The sequence below is a fragment of the Ips typographus genome, linkage group LG6 (genome assembly GCF_016097725.1).
Source record: "Ips typographus isolate SLU linkage group LG6, UJ_Ityp_2.0, whole genome shotgun sequence".
Lineage (NCBI taxonomy): Eukaryota > Metazoa > Arthropoda > Insecta > Coleoptera > Curculionidae > Ips > Ips typographus.
The window spans coordinates 1,496,937-1,523,546 of record NC_138427.1 but is presented as its reverse complement, the minus strand read 5'-3'; the positions used below and the strand labels follow the sequence as shown (position 1 = coordinate 1,523,546).

The 26,610-nt window shown below is 33.8% G+C and overlaps 1 protein-coding gene and 1 long non-coding RNA gene across 3 annotated transcripts in view; one reads left to right on the top strand and one right to left on the bottom strand.

The window, feature by feature from the left end:
• The window catches only part of zfh1 (Zn finger homeodomain 1), a 200,471-nt gene that overhangs the window by 8,587 nt on the left and 165,274 nt on the right, over positions 1–26,610 (top strand). The gene's annotated exons all lie outside the window — the stretch shown is intronic.
• Positions 21,440–22,908, bottom strand: LOC145730718 (uncharacterized). Its single transcript, XR_014178667.1, has 3 exons — positions 22,659–22,908; positions 21,984–22,544; positions 21,440–21,926 (listed from the first exon to the last, which is right to left on the bottom strand). It is a non-coding gene; the product is annotated as an uncharacterized LOC145730718 (long non-coding RNA).

Here is a 26,610-nt window from a genome sequence, read left to right as displayed (position 1 = left end):
AAAAAATGTAATCAAATTTAGCTTCAAATAATTCTACGTTTATTTGTAATACGAAATAGGACAGATTCTGTTTGCATCCAACTTGTTTAATTAAACTTGCTGTTTTGTGTGTTACCAACACTTAAAAACGAAAAAGTTAACTTATACCCATTTGTGTCCGTTTCTGAGATATTTACCATTTTATGTTAAATTTGATTTTTTTAATCCCCAAAACAAATTTAATGTATTCCCATCAAAAAAACATTTTTTCTAGGTTTTTGTGTTTTGTCCTGTTAAACAAGGTTTGTTCTAAGAGTGAGTGCAGAAAAACGTCGAGAAGAACGATATGGGGCGGTCAAAAATTAACCAGAAAAAGGGCAGAAAAGCAAGATTTTGAAAAATTAGGGTAAGTTTGTATTAGGTTACTTCTTTGAAAAACTGATACTTTTTGAAATAGTTAAGAATCAATGATTTTATATCCCAACTACCCATAAATTGTGTTTTTTAATAAAATTAATTCTTAAAAATGCACTAAATCATAGCAAAATGTGATGAAATTGACCAAATGGAGAATTTTCACATTTTCTTGTTTCAAGCTGGAAAAAAACTTGAACAACAAGTCATTTTTCATGCTTTGACATTTGAAACTTGAATAATGACTTGAAAAGTAGATAGTTTGATAAAATTTACATTTCAGATGTGAAAATTTACTTGAAAACTTGAACAATGCGCTATTCATGTTTTGACATTTAAAACTTGAAATATGACTTGAAACGTTGATAATCTGATCAAATATATACATTTTCGCATTTTCTGGTTTTAAGGTGGAAAATTGACATTTCCTGTAAGTAAGAATAACCTCTATTTTAATTAAGTAATTGAAAGTCAGATAATTTGATACCAATTACTTTGATTTAAAACCTGCTTTTATAAGAATATCGTTTCAGGTGAATTATTGTCAAATGAGTTGTTTTCAAATCACAAACTTTCATTCACTGATTAGACTAGAAAAATGAATAATAACATCACAAACTAAATTCCGATGCTGTTTCAAGTCAATTTCTTGTCAAAAATCTGGTGTGGAAAGACATTTCTTCACTTTCTTTAATTATTAAAGTTTCTTATAACAAACAGTAATTGGCAATCATTCAAGTGTACATTTTAGAAAAATGACTTAAAGGTGAGTTCGAACAATTTATCACCGGGGAAAATTGTTTTTGTCGTCGCGCTACGAAAACGCCTTCACCGAACAGAGGTCAGTAATTCCCCAGATCCCCGGCCAAATTTGAGAGATAATTACTGGAGTGTAAGGGCAATGGCGGTAGACAGCTACGATAATTTAGTTACCTTAAGCCTGAAGTTTAGTCCCTTTAACAGAATTCTGTGCCCGTAGCCTGCTGGATGAAGGTAGATAATAATAGGAAACTTTCCAGGTGGAACATGAGAAATATGATCTATAAGCGAAACGTTAATGAACGAGTTACTGGCTGATAGAGTAAATAGAACGGTTGAGTACTCTAAAAGTGCACTACAGGAAAACATAACATCTTCATGAACAACAAAATATTGAAACTTAATGTAAATTTGATGACCACGTGAAATCGTGCTGAAGAGTATTCCAGGACCGTAATCAAACAAACACAAAAATTGACCGTTAAAACTGCGAATTCTGTTAAGTACAAACGGATAATAAAAAGGACTGTCCTTGTCTAAATATAAATTTTTTGAAATTGTTGACAGATTTCTTAATAACTGAAATGGGTAAATGCCAGTCCTGCATTGCCCATTCATTCTGATTCAACATAAATAGACGTAAATAGGGACTTCGTGGTTTCAGTGGCGATAGGAAGGTAATAGAAGGAAACATAACGTGTGAATGGCGCCATTTTTATGAAATATGATAGCACTCGACTATTCCATACAATATAATAAAAAAAACTCAGTATTGACTTTCTAAAAACTTTTTGTTTGAGCAGTTCAAGTTGTGGTTGACAAATTTCTGCTTGTCCTATATCATATAGTTAAATCCGCAGATTTTCTGTAAATCCTCCACTTTCTGTCCGATTGGTAAAAATAAATGAGGTAATTTCTTAAAACTGCACGGTTGTTACACCTGTTTAACGCCAATTATTACTCATTACCAGTTTATCAATGCGTCCAATTTTAGCTAGCAAGTCTTCGGCACTTTTTTATTAGACGTGTCACTTGTCGAAGCAGTATTAATTTTTCACTACCTTCAAAGAAGACGGTAAAGTAGTAAATTCCAACTAATTGGTCCATTTATTCATGCCACTTACCTGGCATGAAAGTTCTACTCAATTTAGCGTTTAAGAGCATTGACCCGGACATACACAGTGAACAAAAATGCTTCACGCTGCCCTGAATAATATCAAAAAGAAACTGGACAATTAAAGGGCTTTTATTTTTCGATTAGTCCATAATCGGTCTCAATTGGCGACCGTTGTCCATTTTCCCTCCCAAAAAGGGAACTGGCTTTGAACATAAGTTTTCCCCCCGGCCGAACCGGAGTGAAGTTGGTCACAGGCGAAAGCCAGGCTTGAATTATTAAGAAGAAATCATTGCCGGAGCTTGCAAAGGACAGGCCACTTTAACCACTAATTGAAACGTGAATCGTGCAAACAAGCCGGAATTGGTATTAAAGGGATTTTCGTCGCAAGCGAACGGTCTCGAGCTTAATTCGTACCTTGTGAAAGTTTTGACGGTGCTTTTTAAGTTATATCGGACCAATTAAAAAGTTTCTAGGCTCTCTTTGCTTAACGGTATTAATGTAATCATTCTAGAAGATAACCGCTAATAAAATAAACGACAGACATAATAAATAATAATTAATAACTTTTAATACACATAAACTCAATAGAACCTAGACCATTCGAAAAATTGAAAAAATGACATTTTTGGTCAAAAGTGCAAAATTTTCAAATATTTTTTTTGCTCTAAAAGGGTTTTAATGCACAATAAAGGGCATATTTATACCAAAGAACCCTAAATTAGGTAAAATAAGCACTTTAAACATTGAATTTACAACAGAAACTGAACAAAATAAGGAATTTAGAAGGAAAAATGTTGTATTGTTGTGGGAGCTCGTTCACCTAACCTAACCTAAAATTTTCAAGAGAAGAGTAGAGGAATGTGTTGAAATGATTGAGCTGGCTAATTGCCCTAAATGTTGAGGAGAAGATTAGAAGATTGTCGTGCAAATCATCGTGCTGTAATTCTCCAATTATTTTAAGAGAAGAGTAGAAGAATTTAATAAAATGATTGTGTTGGTTAATTGAATTTTTTCATATTCCAAAATTTTCAAGAAAAGAGGTGAAGTGAAGAATGTGTTGAAAAGTTTGTGCTGGCTAATTGCCCAAAATTTACGAGAAAGAAGAGTAAATTAATCATATACTGTATAAGTTAGTTATTTTCATATTTGTTGAGAATAGTGCAAAATTCTATTTTTTTCACAAACCTTTTTGATGCAGTGAGAGAAAAATTCCAATCAACGACAATAAGTTAATAATTTGTTAAATTTTTGACGATATAACTTCTACCCAAAAGTATTTAATAAACAAAGTTTCATGATTTTATCAAAAAAACGTTATACTCTCCATAATATTATTACTGATCTATGTCACATAATTCATTCAAAAAAAAATGTCTGTACGTAAATTTTTCAAAAACAAAGTAAAACTAAAAATTAAAGCTTATCCAATTTTAAACAGACTTCCAGATTTGGTCTCTAGAGTGCGATTCAGGTTTAGCAATAAGTCAGACCCTTAAGGCAACGCGGGTATATTTCCCGCAGGTAGGTAACTCCGGTCCTTCTTATGCATTATGCATGAGATATTTTCGTTTACACAAGAAAACAGTCACCTACATAATTTTCTTTGGTCGGGCAACTTTATTCACAACTTTTCCGCTCGTAAAGAAAATGAAGAATTACTGCGCACGAGTCCCGTGGAAATTGTTTCGATTCGCATAATTAAAAATGCCCCCGGTATGAAAAGTAATGGATTCTGGATATGGGCGATTTACCTTGCAACGTCCGAAACTATTTTTAATAATAGGTTTGGGGGCATCCTGTTTGCGTTGTAAATTTTGGATCATTGTCGGATGCATTCTCATAAATGTGTTGTAGGTGCAGTATTACGCGTCAGCGGATTTATGTGTTTACGTGTCCGAGATAAAACAGTAAATTACGTATAATTTTCAATATTCCCTGTCCGTTTTATGGTGATTCTTTAATCCCATACTTTCCAACAATTTAGAGCCTCATTTAACCGAACAAATTAGAGCAGTGACAGATCGCATTGGTGATCATCCTGTACTGTAAAATCTGGAACATTTTACCTAGAAGCTAAATTAATAAAAGTATGAGTCTGCCATTTATGTCTGGCTAGTGTTAAACAAGCTAATCCACTTCACTTGATTGATCCGGCCTTGATGTTAGGAAGCTTACGCTGTTTGCTAAACACGCCAAGTTATTTGGTTACAGTTTGCTTTTAGACCGATTTTCAAAACATCGAACATTTCTACAGCACCTGCAGAACACGTCGTTAATTATTACATTTTCCCTTTTGCCCGTATGCTACATCACGTATCCAAAGCTGTTAGCCTCCAATCTGTTCCCGAAATTTACGTGCAGGTAACGCCAGAACAAATAAATACGAAAAAAAACTCCCCGAATTCCTAACGATAAAAATACGTTTTCCCTTATGGGAGTTCCTTTACTACTGACGTCTCAACTTCACATATGCAGATGCTGATTTACGAGCCGAGATTTGCGTTCACGTGCTCCATAACTGGAAAACGAAAATCCGAAAAACAAACTTTCGAATCACATGTTGATCGTTGAATTATTGCTCGAGATTATAGGTAGATTACCGTTTCGACGACTTGTTGAAGGAAACGAGAATCGGAGTTTGAAAGCAGTTTGACAAACAATCATTCTGTACAAGTCGGAATTACGACAATTTGAATGAGTTGGATAGTATCTCGGAAATACTCAGTGTTTTTCTTTACATAGTCAACATAATATGATAAATAACTTAGAAAACTGATCATGAAGTTATAATATGAAGCTGAATGAAGCTAAAATATTATTTTTTAGAACTAAACAAACAGCAATAAATAAACCAGAACATATGGAGTTGACCAACATAAAAATAGAATTTTCTGAAAATGCTCAATTATTAGGAATATGGCTAAATGAACATCTGGATTGGGCAGAACAAATTAGATACGCGTTGTCGGTAAGTACGTGTCTGAAAACTCTCTGAGAGTAGCATACTTTGCCAATTTTGAATCAGTTTTGCGATATGGTATTATTATGTGGGGCTGTAGTAATAGGATGCAAAATGTGTTTGTAGTCCAAAAGAGAACCATAAGATTAATTAAAAAAATGGGCTATTTGCAGAGCTGTAGGACAGTGTTTAGATCTTTGAGAGTTTTGACGGTATTTGGGATCTATATATACGAATGTATTATGTTCTTCTTTAAAAATAGAACAAATTTGTTTCAGTTTCCTTATAACCAGGATTATAAAACTAGAAACTTAAATGCAAATTACCCAAAACATCATTTAACGTTAACCGAAACATGCCCTTATTACAGATGCGTAAAATTGTATAACGTACTACCTGAACGTATTAAAATGATAACATGCGACAAAGTATTCAAAAAGGCGATTAAAAATTACATATTTGTCAAATCTTACCTTCCTTATTTTTTATTTTAGCAAAAAATTTAAAATACATAAAAATATTTCTTTCATTTCTTGTTGGTGGGTGTCTCAAATTTTAATAAAAAAATCATTATGTTGTTATATCTAGTATAATTGTCGTTTTTTACATGCACTTTTACGCTGCTCCCTGCAATTTTCAGCACTTTTGCAATAGAATTGACTAATTTTTTCTTTGACAGTTTATGTAATTTTGATCAAATTTAAATGACATTTGTTTCATGAAATTTTGCGGTCATTCTATGCAATTTTTCCACATTAAAGTTTGTAATGGTGTTGCAATTTTGTATTTTTGTAGCAAAGTAGTTTGTAGTTTCTTTTCTTGTCACTTCCTGCAATTTAATTGACGTTGTGCAATTTTGCTGTTAGTTGTTGTAATTAAACTTTTTTATCTTTGAGATACAGAGAGATATTGTATCAAAATACACACAGGTAATGAAATTAATGAATGATGAAATTAAAATTTAAATAAATAACATATTATAATAATCTTATAGGTATTTTCAATATAGGGGTTATTTATTACTCTTTTTTTATTCGTTTTTCTAAACAAAACTATAATTGAACTTATTTTTTAAGAAAAAGAGACAGAACAAAAAAATTTTTTCCAAAAATCCTAAATTCTCAGCTAGTTAGTTAAATTGTATACATTTTTGAGAAGCCCACAATAGGGGTAATAATAATATAAAATAATATACAGGGTGTTCGATTAAAAAAAACATATGTTGTTATAATAATAAACAAAAAACTGACTTAGATACTGGATTCTACTATTGAAGTACCTCAAAATTAGTATTATTTCGAACTCAGGCAATTTACTTGGTCCAGATCTGATGTACTCTGTTGATTTCGTGAAGATAATTTATTTTATAATGCTTTCTGACTGTAAACTGAACAGTCTAAGGTGAGACTAATCTTTTTCTAGATAATTAGACGAAACCAAATTCATCCAACAGTAATAAAGTCCATTAATCATCGAGACTGCATCTAAAGACTAAACAATACCGAAAGGGGAAATTACTTTCTATAAAGGAGAAAGTTCCAGCGTTTCCTTATCGGTAAGATAGGAGGAACTCATTGCTAGAAATAGGTATACAGTTGGCAAAGAAAGAACCTGTTTTAATACGTTTCGATTGTAATCTTCAGCTTCCACTACACCATCACGTGGAACTCCTATCCATTACTTATAGTCCATTGCGTTTTAATTTACCGCTCCGAAGAATACTATTGCCAAAGATGTCATATCGGAGAAATTTGAATCATTAGCAGCAGATATATTGAAAGTCAGAAGTTTTTTTTTACTCCCAGGTTTATTTACCTCGTCCGTTGATGCATCAAAAGGTATTTTATGGTGTTTATATAACGTGAATATATAGTTTATTCTAATTCCACCTTCAAAATGAGATTTGTTTGTACAACAGACTTCCAGCTGGTTTAAACGTTGCGGGTGATGAAATGCGTAATTAGAAAATACCTTTACCGAACGTGGTGATTGATTCATCAAAAATAAACCGAAGCTTTTAAGTATTTATCCTTTCCTCCATAATTCTGGAATGTGGATGTTTTCGTCCACCATTATCCTGCATAAAGCTCTCACATATCCGACGTTGTGTGAAATTTTCAAACTGTTTAAAATGTGCTGTTGAGAGGATATTTGCTTTTTGTAAAAAGCATATTTTTATTACAGTGGTGCAAGATCCTTTCAGAACTCTTTTTGCACTGATTTACATTAGCTTTAATTTTAGGAATGTTGAAGTCTCAGAAAATATTGAGACCAGTTTATTTCAATTTGCTGTTTAAATAAACTAGTATAGTTTGGAAGGAGATAAACACCCAAAACTCACGCCATAAGTTTACTAAGTCCAATTATATCCAGACTAACAGAAAGTAAAGAATCTACAAAAACTAGTCTTGTTATTTTAATTAGGAATATAATTGTTTACATGCGTGCAGAGCTTGGTACTTCTTTGCTCGCATACAGGGTTAGCCACCCAAACCGTTCATTAAAAGTTTCTCAAGATCAAATATTTATAGAAATTTTTAGTTTTGGAAGAAAGAAATCTGATGCGTGATATATATCAAAAATATTTTCATCCGGTTTAACCGGAAGTAGATGTCATCTTGCTTATTTTAAATGGAATACCCTGTATATTACAGGAAAGTGTTTTTTGGATAAAAATTTAAACGTGAAGTTTGGTCAAAATTAGATCTCAAAAAATTAAGATAAGAACATGCAAGCCGTTTTGTTCTATCTCATTCTGGTTAGGAGTTATGACACTTGAATACCTGAAAGTGTCATTGTTCAAATGTCGATATCTCGAAAACCGTTGTAGATAGATATAGGCTATGATACATAAAACATATTTGAAATCCGTAGAACTATTCAAAAATACAATATTATACCATTTAAAATAAGCAAGTTCACATCAATTTCAAACTGGTCAAACTGGAAGTGACATAAAGATGAAAATAATTTAAAAACATCTTTTTAGTTTCAACATTTCAAATTTTTATTAATATTGGATCCTACTAAACTTTTAATGAACTTTTGGGTGGCTAACCCTGTATAAGTGCAGAAGACTTACTACTTACTAAATGAAATGCGTACCTAATGTTAAGTATTTCCGTTTCAGTAATGTGAAATGTCGTCACTGCCACTTCTCCTGGAACAGAGAGTATATCAATTTGAGTATTTGCTCTCAAAATATACTACAGTCATTGGACTCATCAGTTGAAGAACTTTTTTAATTCGACATATCAACCACCTAAAGTTAGGATTTATTACCGTCAAAGTCACCTTACAAGAAGAATTCCAATTTGGGTTAATGAAAACCAGGTGAAGATAATAAAAGAGATTTGCAATATAAGTTGATAACTAACTTATCTCTCTCTCTCTTAAATCTCTAAGGTTAAAATCTCTAATTTTTTAATTAAAACTTGTTGAATGTTATTGAGACACATTTGACTGCTTTTTGCATGGAGCTTTATTAGGAAAATAACTACAGCTTGCAGGTTGATAGGGGTAATTCCAGTTTCCTCTAAATTCCTGATTTATCAGATCTTAACTCGCTTAAGTTGTTCGCAAGAACGATTAAACTGGCTATATACACGAGCTAATGCCGGATAAGTTGCTGGCTTTATATAGCTCAGGTACCCACTATAATGGAGGTAGATGGTTTTCAATTAACCTTCCCACGTATACACACTCTATCTGTTAAGTTTAGGAAAGTTTTTGCACTGCAGTGTTGGGTTTATTTTTAATTTCCAAGCAATTATCCACCCAAATTTCTTTGAGTGAGTATCGCCATTTGAAACTCACAATTTGTGGCAAAGTTTGTGTCAGGAGGAAGAAAAGTAAAAAAGTTAATACATAACAGATACGTAAATGCGAAATCTCTTCGTTATCCAGGAGGTAGGGTTCAAAGGAAACGAGTAACTTACCGTAATAATCTATTATGTACTTTAACTTACCTACATGAATTTTAATAGTTTAAGTAGATGGTTTAAATTAACTGATTTCTAAGGAGCATGTGATGCTTTGATGTACTGTAATCACTCCACTCTGCGAATTGAATGTTTGGTGAAAAAGCATTAAAAGCAATCAGCAAAGGAAAAAGAAAAACGGGAATAGTTATAGGCAAAGGGATAACAAAACGTAGAAGAAAACTTCATTTACACTGGCTGAGATAAAGTGGAATTATCAGCGGAACAATCTTAACTTTGGCAGACAATCAGTCTAGATTAGAGAGGGATTATCCACCTTGTCTTACCTCTCTCCGAGGAGTTAATTTGCGGACCTAATTCTCGCTTCTTCGGCTTCTCGTTTAAATTTCGTTAAACAGTCCCCCTCAATGGAGAAGGAGCGAAGCTTCCGAACTGAATAAATTAAGTGGCCGAATTTCTTGTTTTAACACACTATAGGGTGATCGATAGCACCACTTTAGACAGAGAGAAACCAGCTCCGATCATGGCCAAAACTTATTTTTGGCAACACAGCCTGCCAGACAACATTACTCCATATACTGGAAAGGTGGGTCCACGAAACGACCTGTTTGTTTTGCTGGAAACGAGATGAATCCGAGATAAATATTTTATACGGCTCTCCACTGTCGCTGTCTAGAGTTGTAAATAGAATTTCAATGAGTTGTGCAGTTACAAATCACTGTTAAAATGGCGGCCAGTATTTACAGGACCGCACAAATCATTTCATTTCACTCGGAAGACATCAAGCAGTCTCTTGTGCATCATTATTAAATGTCAACGACAATGGACGGCATTGTTTTCTATATAGGATTTTGTTCTGGAATTATCCTAGTGAATGACCAATCAGATTTCTTTATATGTTATGCAAATTGGCTCGAAGGCAATTCAGTTTCAAGTAAAAAGAGTATTGGACGTTTAACTATCAATTCAGTTGTGTTTTCTAAAGTTGGTTGTTTTGTTCATTGGCAGCAAATTTCTACTAACTATGTATTTTCCAAAACCCTTCACAAAAGGAATTCTATGGTTATTTTGTTTAACTTCGAAAGTGTCCTATATAAAAAGAAAATAATCGTAAGGAGTAGCAAGGGTCCAATAACGTCCTGCGAAACTTGTGGAAAACTTTGATTAAAAGGGATGAAGTCGGAGAGCCGGTGTTTTCCAGTTTATGTCACTTAAAGGTCGCATTTTAGTGGAGCAGAATTCATCAATGTTGAATTTAAAGAGCTCTGAATATGGTTATTAGAATATCTCACAAATTGACGACCTTTTTAATATGGATTTTTTACTGCACGAAATTCGGTAAATGCACCCTTGCTACAGGCCTTCTTCATGGGACCCTAAGCATAATCCATTATAAGACAAAAAGCAGCCTAATCCTGCTCGACTATCACGTCCTCTAGGTGTTTCACGTCCGGTGTTGCCATGACGATAGCCTCGTAGGCGCCATCATAAACACTCATTGTTGTGATGCCGTTCCTGCAGGACCACGTCATCGTCCCTAAGAACAACATCTCACGGCCCTAAATTCGATTCCCTTAAGGTAGAAAGGGCGACGTTCTCTAGCTTGCGTTAACACGATTTTGATTTGATTTGATGATTTTCTTTTGTTTTTTCATCATAATCATAACAAGACATTTTTTTAAATTATCAAAAGTGTAGATGACATTAGATTCCTGTTTTCATATACTTGGATAATGTATTATTATTTGACTGAACCAAAAGCTGTTAAGAAAAATGTTGTACTGCTTAGGGCCAGTTTTACATAATTGAATTAACATTTAGACAATTATATGGTTCTTGTAAAGATTCCAACACATGTAGTACAGATAAAAAAGGAAAATCTTGCAAATCCACAATTTTAAAAACACAATTTATAAAAGTATCCCATTCAATTTTGGTATATAAAACTCAATATCGTTTATCAACAATTCTAATTTAAACAGCAAACCTCATTAGTAGTCTCACTTGTTCAAAGCCATTCTAGTCCTTATGAAGGTAATAAAACACATATTTGAATAATTTATTTAGTGTTGACGTCATTAAAGCTGTTATCTTCTTGGTTTAAAAAAATGATGATGTTCTTGGTTGAGAATTGTCTCTTAAAACCTTTAAACAAAGCTTGAAAACTATATAGTGTGTCCCATAGTAAAAGGTCTTGAATTTGTACACACCCTGTATACTATCGGACGTTTTTTGTTGTTTCAAGACCATTGTCGTAAAACAAGAGGCCCTAAGCTACATTTTGAGTGGTTGCTGGTTGTCGTGGACCAAAAACTAAGCGAGATATGGTGATACGAAATTTTAGCTACATTTTGTAAAAAAATTGACTTTTGACACTAAATTGCTTTTCCATAAATATCTCAAAAACACGTAGATTTAGAAAGTAGAGTAGAAAAATACTCAAAAAAGCTTGGTTAACCCAACCCAACTCAACGGGAAGGCTGTAAGCTACATAATGGCTTCATTTTGGGTGGTTTAATAAACGCAGATCAAATGAAGTGCGGAATAATATTTTGATATGATTAAGCTGGCTAAGTGCCTAAATATATAATATTCAAAAGAATAGTAGAAGAATGTTTGAAACTTTTAAAAGAAGAACGAAAGAATGTTTTGATTTGATTGAGCTGGCTATCTGTCTAAGAATTTTAAAAGAAGACTAGTTGATAAAAAAAGAGCGGAAGATCGGGTTAAAATGATTCAGTTGGTTAATTGGATAAAAGAAGAGCAGATAATTGTGCTAAAATGATTGAGTTGACCAATTGCTCAGAAGATAAAATAATTATAATAGTAAATTAGTTCACTACAAGCAAAAGTTAAAATTTGTAATGAAAATTTTTACTGTTTTCTGTAAATAAAGTGAACAAACTATCAGATTCAAGTTTGAATTAGAAAGATGGCTACAGGGTTTAATTTATTTTTTGATCTTTATAGAAATTTTACGTAATAGGACGTAACCTACCCGAAAAAAACAGTTTTTGTGTCAAAATTCGTGGTTAGTTATGGTTTACAAGACCCCATTATATTTTGCTACAGCTGCATAATATTCATTAGGTTTAGGACAACCTAACTGATCAATCGCATTTCCGAACAATCTCCGTTAAGCTCCAGTCACTGTGACAGACAATACTAAAATGTCCGACAGCAAAGCAGAAAACAATGAAGAAAACGTGGAAAACACTCCTCCAGATCAACACGCCAAACCTCCAAGCAGAAAGTTTGCGCTACAAACTCCAAAGAGCTCCACACCTCAAGAGAACAACGAGAATGTAAAGGGCGAAAGTCTCAGTGAGGACAGATTCTTCTCGGCTGAAAGCAGTCCTACTTCTAGTGAAACTGATAGGAGCTATAGTAGTGCAGAATCGTGTAACGAGTGTTTAAATGACCATCAAGAACCACAAAAACAGTTATAATGATTAGAATAAGAAAATATTGTTTTGTTTTGTGTTTATTGTGTTTGTTTATTTATTTACAAAATCACTACAGTATAATGACTTCTGAAGTGTAATTTCAGTTTTTTAACTCACTTTCATCATTATTATCTATACCAAAAAACAGTCTAAAGTTTCTAAATAGGGGACGATTCTGACTCGTAAATTAGTGCAAAAGAATCAATGTTATTTCCCGTCCACTCTCCACATATCTTTAACAGGTCGTAAGAAAAACCTTGAACGATTATTTGTCATCATATTTTACGTGTCACGGGCTTTTACCGGGCCAACTGGCTGCTTTTTGGCGAAAGTCTTAAACTAATGGCCGAATAGCAGAAACGTCTTGCCAACTGCTAAGATTGACGACGCTATGCTTCGATGCTGGAAGCAAGTGGGCTTGTTATTTAAACGCAGTCACAAAACAGTCGAAACTTAAATAAATAGTTATTTGTATACCTAGGCCAAGATTTCCATGAGTGCACGTGTGACGTACTATACTTTACCTAGGACCAAATGGAAAGTCCTGTTTTCGCAATTCATGAATAATTCAGAGTAACTTTTCATTAAAAAAGTATATTTTCAACTTATTGACATCATATTTGTACTAATCATAGGTATTATGCCACTAAAGAAAAAAATAATAACGGAATAAAAAAATTCACAAATCATGTTACTTAAATAATTGTTGTTCTTAAAATAATTATTTATGGTGACATTACAGTTATTAAGAAGAAAGGAAAAACTTTCAGTAATATTACTTGATGTGTTTGCTATTGCAGATAATATTCTAGATAAAGTGGTAGTTACTTCAAACTGTATGAACAATGCATTACGCGATGATCTCCATCTAATATACTCTGATAAAGAAAGAAATGTAAACAAAATCAATTTTTTCCAGCGATAGTTTGTGGTCGATCTTAAAACTGTGCGCTTTTTTTACAACTGTGCTTAAAGAGGTTCATTACGTAACGGAAAACTATGCGTAAATAGCTATTTACACTGAGGTCGTAAGTAAACGTATTTTAAGCAAATTTTTTTGAAGCTGAAATCGGAGGAAGTCACGTGCGTTAATTTTCAAAGACGATTTAACGTTTACCTTACCATTGAAAGTTCTTATCGTCTTTCCAGACGAGCGACTCTAAAACGTTGCGGTAAGTTCCTCAGGTAGAAAAGGGTTAATGTTGGTGGAAGGTAATGAAGAACAATGCACGTGGATGTAATCAAAAATGAGCAGAAAATACACGAAAAATTTAATAAAATTGAACTAAACTCTCTTATAATTCCCTCGTAAAGTGGAAAATTTATTGCCAAGGTGATATCGGATTTAATACCTCTCTAATTTTTCCAGGCGACTCTTAATAAACTCGTAAAGAAAAATGCTAATAAGAAGAGCTGTAAGTCACATCTAATTGACAGTTACCGGTAGGTGTACAGTTCCTATTTGAGGATAGACGTAAAATATGCTGTGCCACTTTATTACTCTCGGTTTTCAAGTCCCGAAGCGAATTCTTTTAGCACGCAGCAGGAACGTTATCCCGTTTTCACTCCTGCTGGGCCTAACAAGTGCACGTGGAAAAGGTCCTGCAGGAAACCGATCATTTACTAGCGTAACCGAGGTCGTTTCCTTCAATCCAATTTTTTTCCCTGTACCAGCAAATCCCCATAGCAACCTGAACGGGAATCGTTAAAATATCGCAAAGGCAATATGCATAAACAACAGGGGAGTAAATTAGCCCATATCGAAATCGTCGGGATATCTCGATCGCATCAATGGCATATTTGAAATTCGAACCGCCCTATTGTCTGGTTTATAGGTGATGGAAGCCACAGAGAAAATGTGCTCGAGCAGGTTTATTATCGCTGAAATGGAAGGCGAAAGCAATTTTCCCATGAGTTATGGTTTATATCTACCTAGCGACCGGGGAAACTAGCGTATTTTTGCAGGTGTGTGGAAGAAATTCGAGGATGTATTTAGGGGAGACGATCGTAAATATTGGTATTTTATATCTTTTTCTGCTTCTTTCGCACAAGCGAAATTGATATGTATCACGGAACAAAGAGATGTTTTGCTGACTGTTTGATTTCCAGGAATGTTAAGGCTTACGCACTCTCAGTCCCGTGAGAAGTGGCAGTGACGACATTAACTCTTACGCCATATTGAAATTCACTTATGTCTTAGATTAGTCCCGTAGTTTAAAAAGCTTTGTTTTTTTGAATCCGAGATATGGTATGCCCTGTGTCAGTACAGAAATGTGGCTTTTCTCTATGAATGAATTATAAATATTTTTTATGAGAGTATCACTCCATGTATCACATAAAACATACTAAATAATATAATTACTTACTTCAAAAACCGATCTTAAAGGTAAAACAGAAGTTTATTCACTTCGTTTTTCCCGTGAAATTATTCCATTAACTCTATTTTTTTATTTTTAAAGGTCACACGGTGCATGGTACAGCAAAAGTGTAAAAATGATACAACTTGCATCCCAACGAGGTGCGTTTGTGGTAAACATTTTAGACCTCTAACTTGAGGCCTAAGATTTTCAAGAAAAACAACTTGAGTCAAATTTGACGACCTCCAGCTGCTAAATGGTACAACTTAGCCTGGTCCAGTCAACGTCATGTGATAGTCCCATTCATGACCTTTCTTTTGTCATTTGGTGTGTCTTTACAGAATGTTTCAAATAAGCGAGATATGGGCGATTTTTTAGGAAAGTGCACGAAATTTTGACCCAAATATTGAATTTTTGGGCATACTATACTCAAAGCGGTGTTAAAAAATTATCCGAAAAAAAATCAATTTTGACGGCCCTCTAACGGCCAAACGGTTTCAACTTAGCCTGGTTCATTCAACGTCACGTGATAGCCCCATTCATTACCTTTTATTTGTCATATGGTGTGTCTTTAGAATGTTTTAAATAAGCGAGTTATGGAGAGTTTTGTGGAAAATTACACACAAATTTACCTGAAATTGAGTCTTTCTGAGACTGGGTGGATTACTGGATTTTCAATAATATAACTTAGTACAGGTTTTGATTTAGTGAACATGATTCTGCTGTCAAAATGACACAAAACGAAAATAATTGTATTTGTAATATCAAAATTAAAACTGAATAAAAAATAATAATGTCAAAAAATCAAGTCAAATAAAGTCAAAGACGTCAAAATTTCCATCTCGCTCAGTTCACATGTAATAGAAAATGGGACTGACTTTACGTACTTACTATACCTATATTCAAAAATTATTTATACTTGTTGAACATACTGTAACACACATTTACACTGGTACAATCATTAAAATTAATTCACAAAAAGAAAATTATTTCTGGAGCTATTCAAAACATGCAATTAAAATTTTGTACAAAAATCCCAAATGATATCTTTAGCCCAGGTGAAATATTCTAAATACGTTTAATGGTTCTGTGTTTGGAAACACACGTAGAACCAAAAATAAATAACACGTCGTTCAGGTATGTAAAGCACGTTTATTTTCCCCGCCGAACATGCATTAAACTTTATAAATAGATCTTAACGATTTCTTTTACGATATTTTAATAACTGCCTGAAACGTATCAAATTGATAATTTTCAAAGTGCTTTCAGGTAATTTTACGTTATTTTCGTTAACATTTAACAAGCTGTTTGATGTCGTCCTGCAATCCAGTGTGAAACAACAAAATCCAGTTCAAAAATCTAAAAATTGGTTAGAGTGATATGTAAATCCAGAAAAAAGCACGACCGACAAAAGCCATAAAACACATTTACAGCGTAACATATTGGAAACCCTTGGAAGAGCTGAAAAGTCACTTTTCTCCAAATCGCCCTCACCGCATCTTTTATGACGACTACACCTGGCTCATTCATCTTTCCGCACTGTCTCGAACCTCTTCGATCCAATTCGAGCAGGAATATTACGACTATTCATCTGATTGCTTCTCCTGCGGTAAAATAAAAATTCTAGCCTACTACTCTAACCCTTGCAGAAATATTACCCTTTTTACTTAACTCACAAAAACTAATTTTTATACCTAATTTCTGAATTTCCAGTTTGAAAATTGTTATGACTCTAACTTCTTATACAGTGCTTAAGAGAGTACAGTAAAGTTTGGTGAGTATTTCTGGCCTGCAGCAACCCTTTAAGGCCCTTTCATATTTACAAGCATTATGAATGTTGAATGTAACATCTATATTCCGGGCGCAAGATGTTGTTCACAGCAAACGGTCTCTATGCACTTTTGGCAAATGCCTTCATAAATATAATCCTAAAAACAAGAGTTTTCGCCGCCATTGTTCCCCCCTCAATCCAAAACTAAATACACCCAGCCCTTACCTTTTAAGGTTACTTAATAAATTCAACAAAAAGCCCCTTCAAACTGAATTAAACTAAATTCTTTGGGACCTTTCTCCGAGAGTAACTTCCACTTTTCGAGTTATAGAGACAGTTTACTTCCTTCTCGTTAAATCGGCCCTCGGTGCATTATCACACAGATTACCCACCTTGGAAAAGCACTTTGTGAACTGAGAGTTGTTGTTTGCACAATAAACAGAAAGGTACATCGTTGAGGGGCACCGGAAGTTTTTATTCATGACCGTCAACTTACGGATTTTCTAAAGAGTAGTTCCACCTCTTTTTCTAGAGTTTCAGTGATTTTTTTAACCGCTTTGAAATGTCGGAAAAAAGCAAAGTATATTTGTATTGACTCAAATATTCACTTCACTCCAATAATCTTTCTGGATCACTGATGAGAACACCAACTCAAGTTAGTTCAGTATAATGCTTTTTAAAGAAGTTGCCAGATTTCACTGAAACTTCTCAGATTTTTAAGTTTTGCTTTAATTTCACTTGCAAATTATTTAAGTTTTTACTTTAATAATTCTATTATTACGTCTACTCAACATAGATTTGCTTAAAACAAACAAAATTTTGTTCTTGGGCTTTCAAAACATTTTTAGAATAAGTTACAACCGGCAAAATTCGACTTATAAACCTATAAATTTTATTTAATATGATTTAGAGAGCTTTATACCTTCATAGATTTGATAGTTTACAGCATTTTGACTTCACTAGCTCCAAAGAAAATAGTTTCACGTCACATTTGTCAAAAATCCTGCTAGTGGAGCTCTAAGAAACATTTAATTTGAATTCTAACTGATAGTACTAGTTTTAAGAAAGTTTGGTCATTTTATAGTTTCATGGAGAAGATTTTGTCTGTTTCCAAGTTTATGAAATATGATCAAAACATTTACACGTCACGACTAAACGACTGTACAATTTCTACTCATGGACCTATAAACAATCATTTAATATAATTTACAACTGTGTTAACTATAACGGTGTTTTGCAAGTTTTGTAATTTTATAGCGTCATAGAGTGGTATTTGACAGTTTCCAAGTCACGTTAGTATAACAGATTGAAATTTGATTAAAATAAATATTTACAGGGTTCCATTTATTTTTCTAATCTTGTATATGGACAAATATTTTATGTTGCTTTAACAAATAAGTTAAATGGAGCTTTGTATTGGTTCGAAAAAAAAAATTAAAATTCAACCAAATATCCAAATGTGGTTTGAATTTCCCAGAGGTGGAAAGTTTTTTCCAGACCTGGCAACACTGCTTTAGTCAGCAGAGAAGAGTTATAAAGCGTAAGAATATGTTCAAATGACTGAGATGGCTAATTGTATAGACATTTTGAAGGACGACTGACTAATTTTAAAAACTAAACGTATATTAAAGAAGAATTAAATTCTAAAAGCAGTTGTTCAAATGATTAAGTTGCCTAGAAATTTTATAGAAGACTAACTGACTGATTTTAGAACCAAACGTATATTAAAGTAGAATTAAAATCTGTCAGCGTCAAAAAAGAAGAGCAGAATAATTTGCCCAGCAATTTTGATAGAATATTTTAAAAGAAGAATTAAATTCTGATAGCGTTAAAATAAAGAGCGGAAGAACTTGTTCAAATGATTGAGTTGGCTAATTGCCAATAAATTTTGATAGAAAACTGACTGATTTCAAAAACCTTACATATTTTTTAAAGAAGAATTTAATTTACAATATTCTTGGAAACAGAAGTTTGACTATACTGTTGCTTAATTTATACATCGGTAATTTTGATACAAAGTCATACTTTTTAACTTTTTATTAATAGAATATTATGTAATAATAGTAGTACAAAAATATTGTTTTGCAAACTGTAAAAATTGATGTACTTACTAGCTTGGTGACTATGCTGGGATCAAGTCATCACGTTTAATGTTCTGTAATTTCAGGTGGAATAACATTTCTAACTTCAATTTATCAATGTTACAATCATAAGCATTGAATTTCGAAAAGGAATCTAAAAATCAAATTCCAGCAACTCCAATTTTCCGACAGCCTGAAAATTTGATAACGTCTACCTGAAAATCAGAGAAAACAAAACTTCTGGCATAAAATATAAACAAGGGGGAAAATCGCGGCACCAGTTGTGTACAACCGATGTCGAGCTTTTAATATTCACCTCGCAGACAAAAGCCTGTTATTGCCTACCTTTCGATATTTACGAACCAATATCGGATATCTTGCCAACTCTAAATATTTTATTTTCCACGCGGAACGCAAAAGAAGTTAGTTTACATATGTCAAACGTGATATGAATGTGATTTCTGCTCCCTTTTCCTAACATGCCAGGAAGTTTATTTTGAATTTTTCCACTTTTATTTGGGTTTTACTTTTTCTGCGGTTGAATTAGAGTTTAGTTTGGTCGTCAACTCATCTTTATTGAGTATTTTTTTATTCATTTGGTTGTTGTTTGTTTCAGGTAAACAAGCGAAATTAATCGAGCACAAAAAGCTGTTCAATCTCCCTCCAAAACCAAACCATCAAAAGCGAAACACCGAAACAGGGTTGCAAAATCGACGAGTGATTACGAATAATAATTGTTTCGCCCAACACCGACAGATAATAGAAAGGTGAGTGACATTCGGACAGGGGATGAGCTTTGATTGGATGCTGTGGGATTTTGCAAGTCCCTAGTTGAAAAGAGCTTTTCATCAATATTCAGTAAAGGATATAGAATTCGGTGCCACGTAGTCTGGAGATTCAGTTAGTATAGAAAATAGTTTCCTGAGGGTCAAAACTAGGCGATATTTTACCTACATATCCCATCAGGCCGGTGGGCAGACTGGCCATAGACCGATAAAAACACCCCATTCCTTTTTCCTGTATAGTTTTCTCCAAAACCTATCTCTCTATCGAAAGTTGTTTTCCTTTCCGGTTTGACAAATGTATTTGACTTCGTCTAAAGAAAGTTCTCTTTTAAAAGCTCTCGGAAAAAAGTTTCAACCGAAAAAAAAACCGGGGCGGTTTTAGATATTGAGCTCTCATTTTTACTTAGAAAATCCATTAATAATATTTTTGCTTCAGGTTAAAAGAATTAGAACTTTGTAATTTTGGACTTTGTTCCTGAAAAACTTTTAAGGCAACCTGCATGTTCGGTCATTTATAACAGGTTATTCTTTTATTTTAATCCGCGGGCTTGCTGAAAACTTTAGAATGCCGGAGATTAATTAAATTGAGGAGTTTGCGTCCCCGAAATGGAGGCCTGATATTTTTTACAGCAAACTTCACTTTACAAAGATAAAGAACTTTTCTGTTTGGGCTGCTTAAATCGCTCTTTAACACTTTGCAGATTGTGAATGGTTTTTAAAGTAAAAAACGTTTTTTTGATGACGTGTTCTTATATTTTACAGATCACCACGATAAACTAAAGCAATTATGTACCGGGTGGCCAACTAAACATGAATTTGGAAAAACTGTACAAATGCAAGAAAAACACATTTTTGGGTGATTCTAGCGTTGTCTCACATATACATGACAACAACGGATTTTTGTTTGGCAACCTTAATAACTGATACCATTTTTCGTTTCTGCTACTGGATTGACACCAGTTTCTCTCTAAATCTGGTTGTTTTTGAGATACTTATTTAAACGTACTTATTACAAACACCTAGAAGTATGGTATGAGACGCCATAAGTAGAAGAAATAAAGTTAAGATACAGATTAAGTAACTTACAAACTTAAAGAGAAAACAAACACAACCAGAAAGTACAGAGTTAAGTGTTAAACATTAAAATTTTCAATATTAGGAAAGCTGTAGCAAGTAAACGGTTGATATTAGGACAAAACGGTTTGCATGTTCTTATCTTACGTTTTTGAGATTTATTTTCCGCATTTTAACATTTTTCAAAAAACCTGAAAAAGTTTAAAGATTTAGTTAAATTTTTAATGGTAAACATCTCAAAAACGACAAAATTTGGAGAAAAACTTTTTAGAACAAAAATTGTCGAGATCAAGTAGCAGAATTGAAAAATGGTATCTGTTATTAGGGTTATTGACTAAAAATACTTGTTACTGATTTCATGTAGATGTGGCAATGCCGAAATTACAAAAATATTTTTAGCGATGGGTAAATTACCGGTAAAGTAAATATTCTACTTTACCAGGAAAATTTGACCGGTAAATTACAAATACTGTGTTTATGGCAGTTGACTATACTCCATGTGCCATGTGTCTCCCTGACTGTACTAAATTTTGTAGTGTTTGTCAGGTTATTGGATAGAACATTTAATGAGGATTCCAAAAATGTGATTAAAAAAGTAATTTTTTTTACTCCAAGTGGGTTTTACAGGCAATTGACCGTCCTTTCAAACTGTGTTTCTGGCAGTTCAAACTTGAACACCGGTTTTCTCACTGTCTACCAAATTTTGTAGTGTTTTTTCAGGTTATCGGATAGGAAATTTAATGAGAATTCCAAAAATGTGCTTAAAACTGTAATTTTTTCACTCTGACAAGCAATTTTGTCCTTGACTGTCGAACTATGCTCAAAAGTTGCAAAAGTCAGGGTTTAGAAAAGTTTTCTTACAATATTCGATACAAAACATGTTTCTGAGATATATGACAGTGGTCACGTGACTGTCTAGCTAAATTATCCTCCAAAAACCACGTGATATCTGTCACTAATGTCAAAACTACACCTAGTAAAACAGCTTGATTTTCCAATTTTTTATATGACAGTTAAAGTTTAAGAAACATCAGAGAACACTTAAAAACAACAGATATAAATCTCACCTTCGTAATGCTCGAGGTATTGATCTAAAAGCATTTCGTCATCCCTTTTTTCCAGTGACGTGTCTCCCTAGGGACTGCCCTGATTGCACCTGTCCATATATTTCCCCATTTATTCTTTCCAGATAGGCAGAGCGAGTCAATCGGGGGGAGCCCTCGTTTGGCCCTTTTTCGCTGAACTGACAGAAATTGTAAAAGGAAAATCGAATCGGTAGCGTCTGATAATGTCACTTCACCTTTAGATTTATTCTCAACCCGACTGAGACAGTGTCCGGTGTCGCCTTGAAATGTTTTTAATTATCTTTCTTCGGTCGTTTTTCCATGGCACAACTTGCGGTATTTATCAGCTTTTGGCAAGGAAGGAGTGGAACAGTTTTCCGCTTGAAATGTTTAGCATTCAAGTCGTAACAAAGCGGCCACAAATCATCCATTATTCCAGGTTAAAGACTAAAATCTCGCATATATACCTACGCAACTTTCCGAAAGGATCTATTGTCGAGCTGGCAAGACTTATCCCCGCAAATACTTTAGAGTGGATTGCATCTTGTAAATGTTATAAATCTCTCTTGCCCCGTGCTTCCGTTCCCTCTAACCCTCCACACACATCCTTGTGTTATTCGAACTACTTGAGCCAATTTAACACAAAGTTTCCTTTTGAATTCTTAAACTGGCGGCTTAAGTAACTTCGTGTGCCACAAGTTGTTTGTGCTTGTTTTCGGAGTGGAGTCTTAGAGAAGTTGAAGGTAGTTTTGAATGAGGCAGATTTGTGTTTCAATTGGAAACTTGCATCGTACATCCTGAATAAACACGACCATTTTGTGTAACGATGTTTTACAATTTTATATTGTTTTACAAAAACTATGCTGAATTATTGAAAACTGTCAAACTCATTTTATGTGGAATTTCTGTACTTAAATTCCTACCAAAATCATAACGTTTACTTTTCAGTAACGATTAAAACGACTTGGGCATTTTACCAACAGACTACAGACAAAACGTTTTGGAATCTCCACGTGAAAAAGATCAAACCAAGGCACTTGACTAAACCTAAAAATAGCAAAATCCATTTAGATTACCACCACGTATGAGTTTAAAAGAGATTTTATGTTGCAATCAAGCTGATTCAGCTACTCGCTGAATACCTGAGTGGGTGCAACCTGTGTGTTATTGAAAAGACACGTTCTCCACCTTCTCGAGTCACTTGGTAAAGGGTAGGTAAAAAATATGCTAAAACCAGTTTTCTAGACTGAAATGAGTCCCCACCTTCGGTTTAAATCAATGGCAACGTCGAGAACTTTAAATGGCGTATACAGCTAAGTAAATATTAAGAGAGTATAAAGGTACTTTATATTAATTAAGAAAGTTCTCTATTCCTGACAATGCCAGGAAATAATTATTATTTACCGAAAATTTCATAACTCATCTACTCTCCAAAATGAAGCGTTTCAGTTAGTTGATATTAACTTTACGACTTACTTCTCAAGATCTGTCTTATATAAAAGGCGGAACACGGAACATTAATTACTAATTATTTAGTTAGTAATTCTCATTTCATTTATAGAGTTTCTATGTAAAGTATAAGAACAGTCCTCCCCCCCCTGGCAAAAGTTGCAATCGATTCTAGTCCCCTATACACGTCACGATTTCTTTTCTTGTCTAACCCCTCGATAGGTTTCGCCCCCTTTATATGGCCGGCTTTTGCACCTGTCACCGGTTCTCCCCCATCTAAGAACTACCTGCTTATACGGGGGCGGGCGCCATATTAAGTAAAAGAAGGGCGAACGGGGAACTTATAGGTCCCTTTGTGAAATCCCTCGAATGCGATTTTAATGTCGCCCGAGGCCCCTTTGGAGGATCAAAACGATTGTGAAAAAGTGGCTGATGTGCAAGAAGCTTGATAATACTGGTTATGAATGTTTTGGTTTTAATGTGATTTAAATGTTATTAATATTCTTGAGTCTTTTGAATTCCCTCACGTACTTATGATGTTGTTCGTTGTTCTTCTAATTAAGTACTTTAACCAGACTTGTAATGTGTTTGAGATAGATATTCTAGGCCTAGGAAGTACTTCTAGAATGGTTCATCAACAGACAACGAACAAAACTTTCATTTGAGTAATATAAACTGGATCACAAACAGGTTCATTGGTTATCAAGACCTATAGTCACTCTGATTAGCCATAATATGGCAAAACGCGTCAGTAGATTGGAATTGATTTTCAGTAAACAAAACCACACACCATCAAAAAAAGAACGTGTTGCACACTACAGGGTGGTCCAGAGTCCATAGTCCATAGTCCAGATTTCCAAGAAAATGAAAAACAAACTAAAAAAAATTGAAAAGTTAGTCTTCAAGTCAATTTTCACGAATCTAATGTTAATATCCTGTATTTAAGACTGTATTTATTTTCAAGACTAAAATATTGAATTGTATTTTCAAATTATGCAAACTTACTTCAAATGCAAAATTTAAGGTTTTGATGTCACTTTTCATTGTTTCAGACTCAGAGTCACATTTTGGTGTCCAAGTCAATTTTCAAGGTTGAAATGTGTGAATTTGTAGTCAAAAAATTTATATAAAGTAGTTTTTCATGGCTACAAGTCCCTACTAAAGTTTTTCCCTAAAAAAACAAAGACATTTTTTAAGCTTCTAAAGTAAATTTTCACCGTTTTTAAGACAATTTTTAAGTTGGGTTGGGTTGGTTTTGGGTCTTTGAACGTAATAACTCAATTATTTCGTAAACGAAGTTTCAAACCATACTTTTATAATACTTATTTTGTCAAAAAAACTGAAATTTTTGAAAAATATCCAGTGACGTATAGAATAAGGCAGAAAAATGAAAACCATCTTTTATATTTATTAATTGCATATGTATTTGTTCTAAATTTGATTAAAATTTTTATGGACTGTATTTTCCTTAGGAAGCATTTTTCAGGGAAATGACATCATGTATGTTAACTTATTTTTTGATGGGCTTTCGAATAGTGAATTATTGACATTTAAAACTGGACCACCCTGTATACTAACACATTTTAACCTTAAAATAATAATATTTTTCTACGACTGTTTAATAATATGCTTATTATTCACTAGTTTTGAATAGATAATAACACCTCAATCATTACTTCAGTCCACCCGCGGACACACAAAAATCAAAGTAGAATGGAGTGACGTAACAGTGTATTAGAAACGTTTTGAATCTAGCATTGGTAAACGTTTGCTTCTTTATTTTGTCAAATTCAAAATATTAATTTTTATCTGGCAACGTAGTGTTATTGCTAAACTTTGATTCACTTTTCTGTTACATTATTACGTCATCTCAATTTAGTTTGATCTTTGCTATAGCCGTTTTCTAACGGTTAGTGTCTCATTGGCAGCAGATTATATTTTAGACAGCAATCGTTTTTGAGTGAGTTTTCTGTCATTTTCTGTTTAGTTATTTCAGTTTAATGAATACCAGGATTTTTTATAAAAAAATGTCCAGTTTGGTCCTGATTTTAAGGTTTAATTTATTAGCCTCAGTGAAAGTTTCAACTCAAATAACCAAATTATGTTTTGTCAGTTGAGGGTATTTTCTGCTATTTTCTCTTTGCTTATTCCTTGTTTAATGAATACCAGGATTTTTTCTAAACATTTTCCAGTACAACCCTGGTTTTGACGTTCAATTTACTAGCCTCATTAAAAGTTTCAGTCCTGTAACTACTCAAATATAATAGTCAAATTGTGTTTCATGTCAGTTGAGTGTGTTTTCTGGGCATTTTCTGTTTGGTTATTCCAGTTTAACGAAAACCTGGATTCTTTCGTTATGAGTACTTACCACAAATAATCGTAGAAAAAGTACAGTATTCTATTCGTATGTAATAGCTATTTTTCACTTCATGATTTAGTAATAATGTAGTTTTTACCCAGGTTTCCTCATAGAAGAGAAGTGGTTTTACACTATCGTAGTTTCTTCTCAAAAATAATATGGGTATTATTTTCTCAGATGATTCATGGTTTTTTAATTTTCATGAATAATAACCATCATTATACGCTCGTTGAAGAATATTCTATTCCAGTTTTCTTGATAGGGTCTGATCAGTCTTACTCATTGTCTAATCCCTAAAAGAGAGATGACAATCTCGATACATTAGTTCATCTGATTCGTCTAAAAAACGGTGTGAAAACGTCAACCCTGACGTTTGCATCCCTTTTAGAGTTTAAGCCGTTGATATTATAGTAATCACGTGCCTTGCGCGTACCGATAAAAGTCGGGAATAAATTCGAACACATTGTTCTTTATAAAAACACCCTCCAATACCGTCAGCATCAGCGTGACGTATTATCTAAAACCAATAATCCCGGTGCGGTAAAAACAGCGATCCCGACTAAGAGACGGGAATTTGGCACGCTCTGGCGCCCATCGCCAACTGTCAATCCTGGAACCAATTTGAGTCCAATTTAAATGGCCACCCTAGCCCAAAATGGGGGGGAGCCCCCTTTTGTTCCCCGGAAAACCATTGTGTACCTTAATCAGAGCCTGTAATCTGCCTATGCACGGCGGACTGGCCGACAACAATGTGCTTGAGGTGTGCACACCTTCGGGATTGATGATGGGATTATTCGGGGACCCTTTTCTGTTGTTGCACTTCTTGCCACATTCTTAGTCAAGCTTCAGGGAGTTTGAATTCCCTAACAGTATTGTTCTATAATCAGAACTAAACCATATTATAAGCATCTTCATAATAATGTTGTCAGAATTATGTGCAAGATACTCAAGATAGTTTGTTTGTAGTCAACTACACCATTTCTAACTGTAATTCAGAAAGAGTCAAGTGTAATTCAGAATAGTCATTTCAAATTCAGAAAGAGTCAAGAGTAATT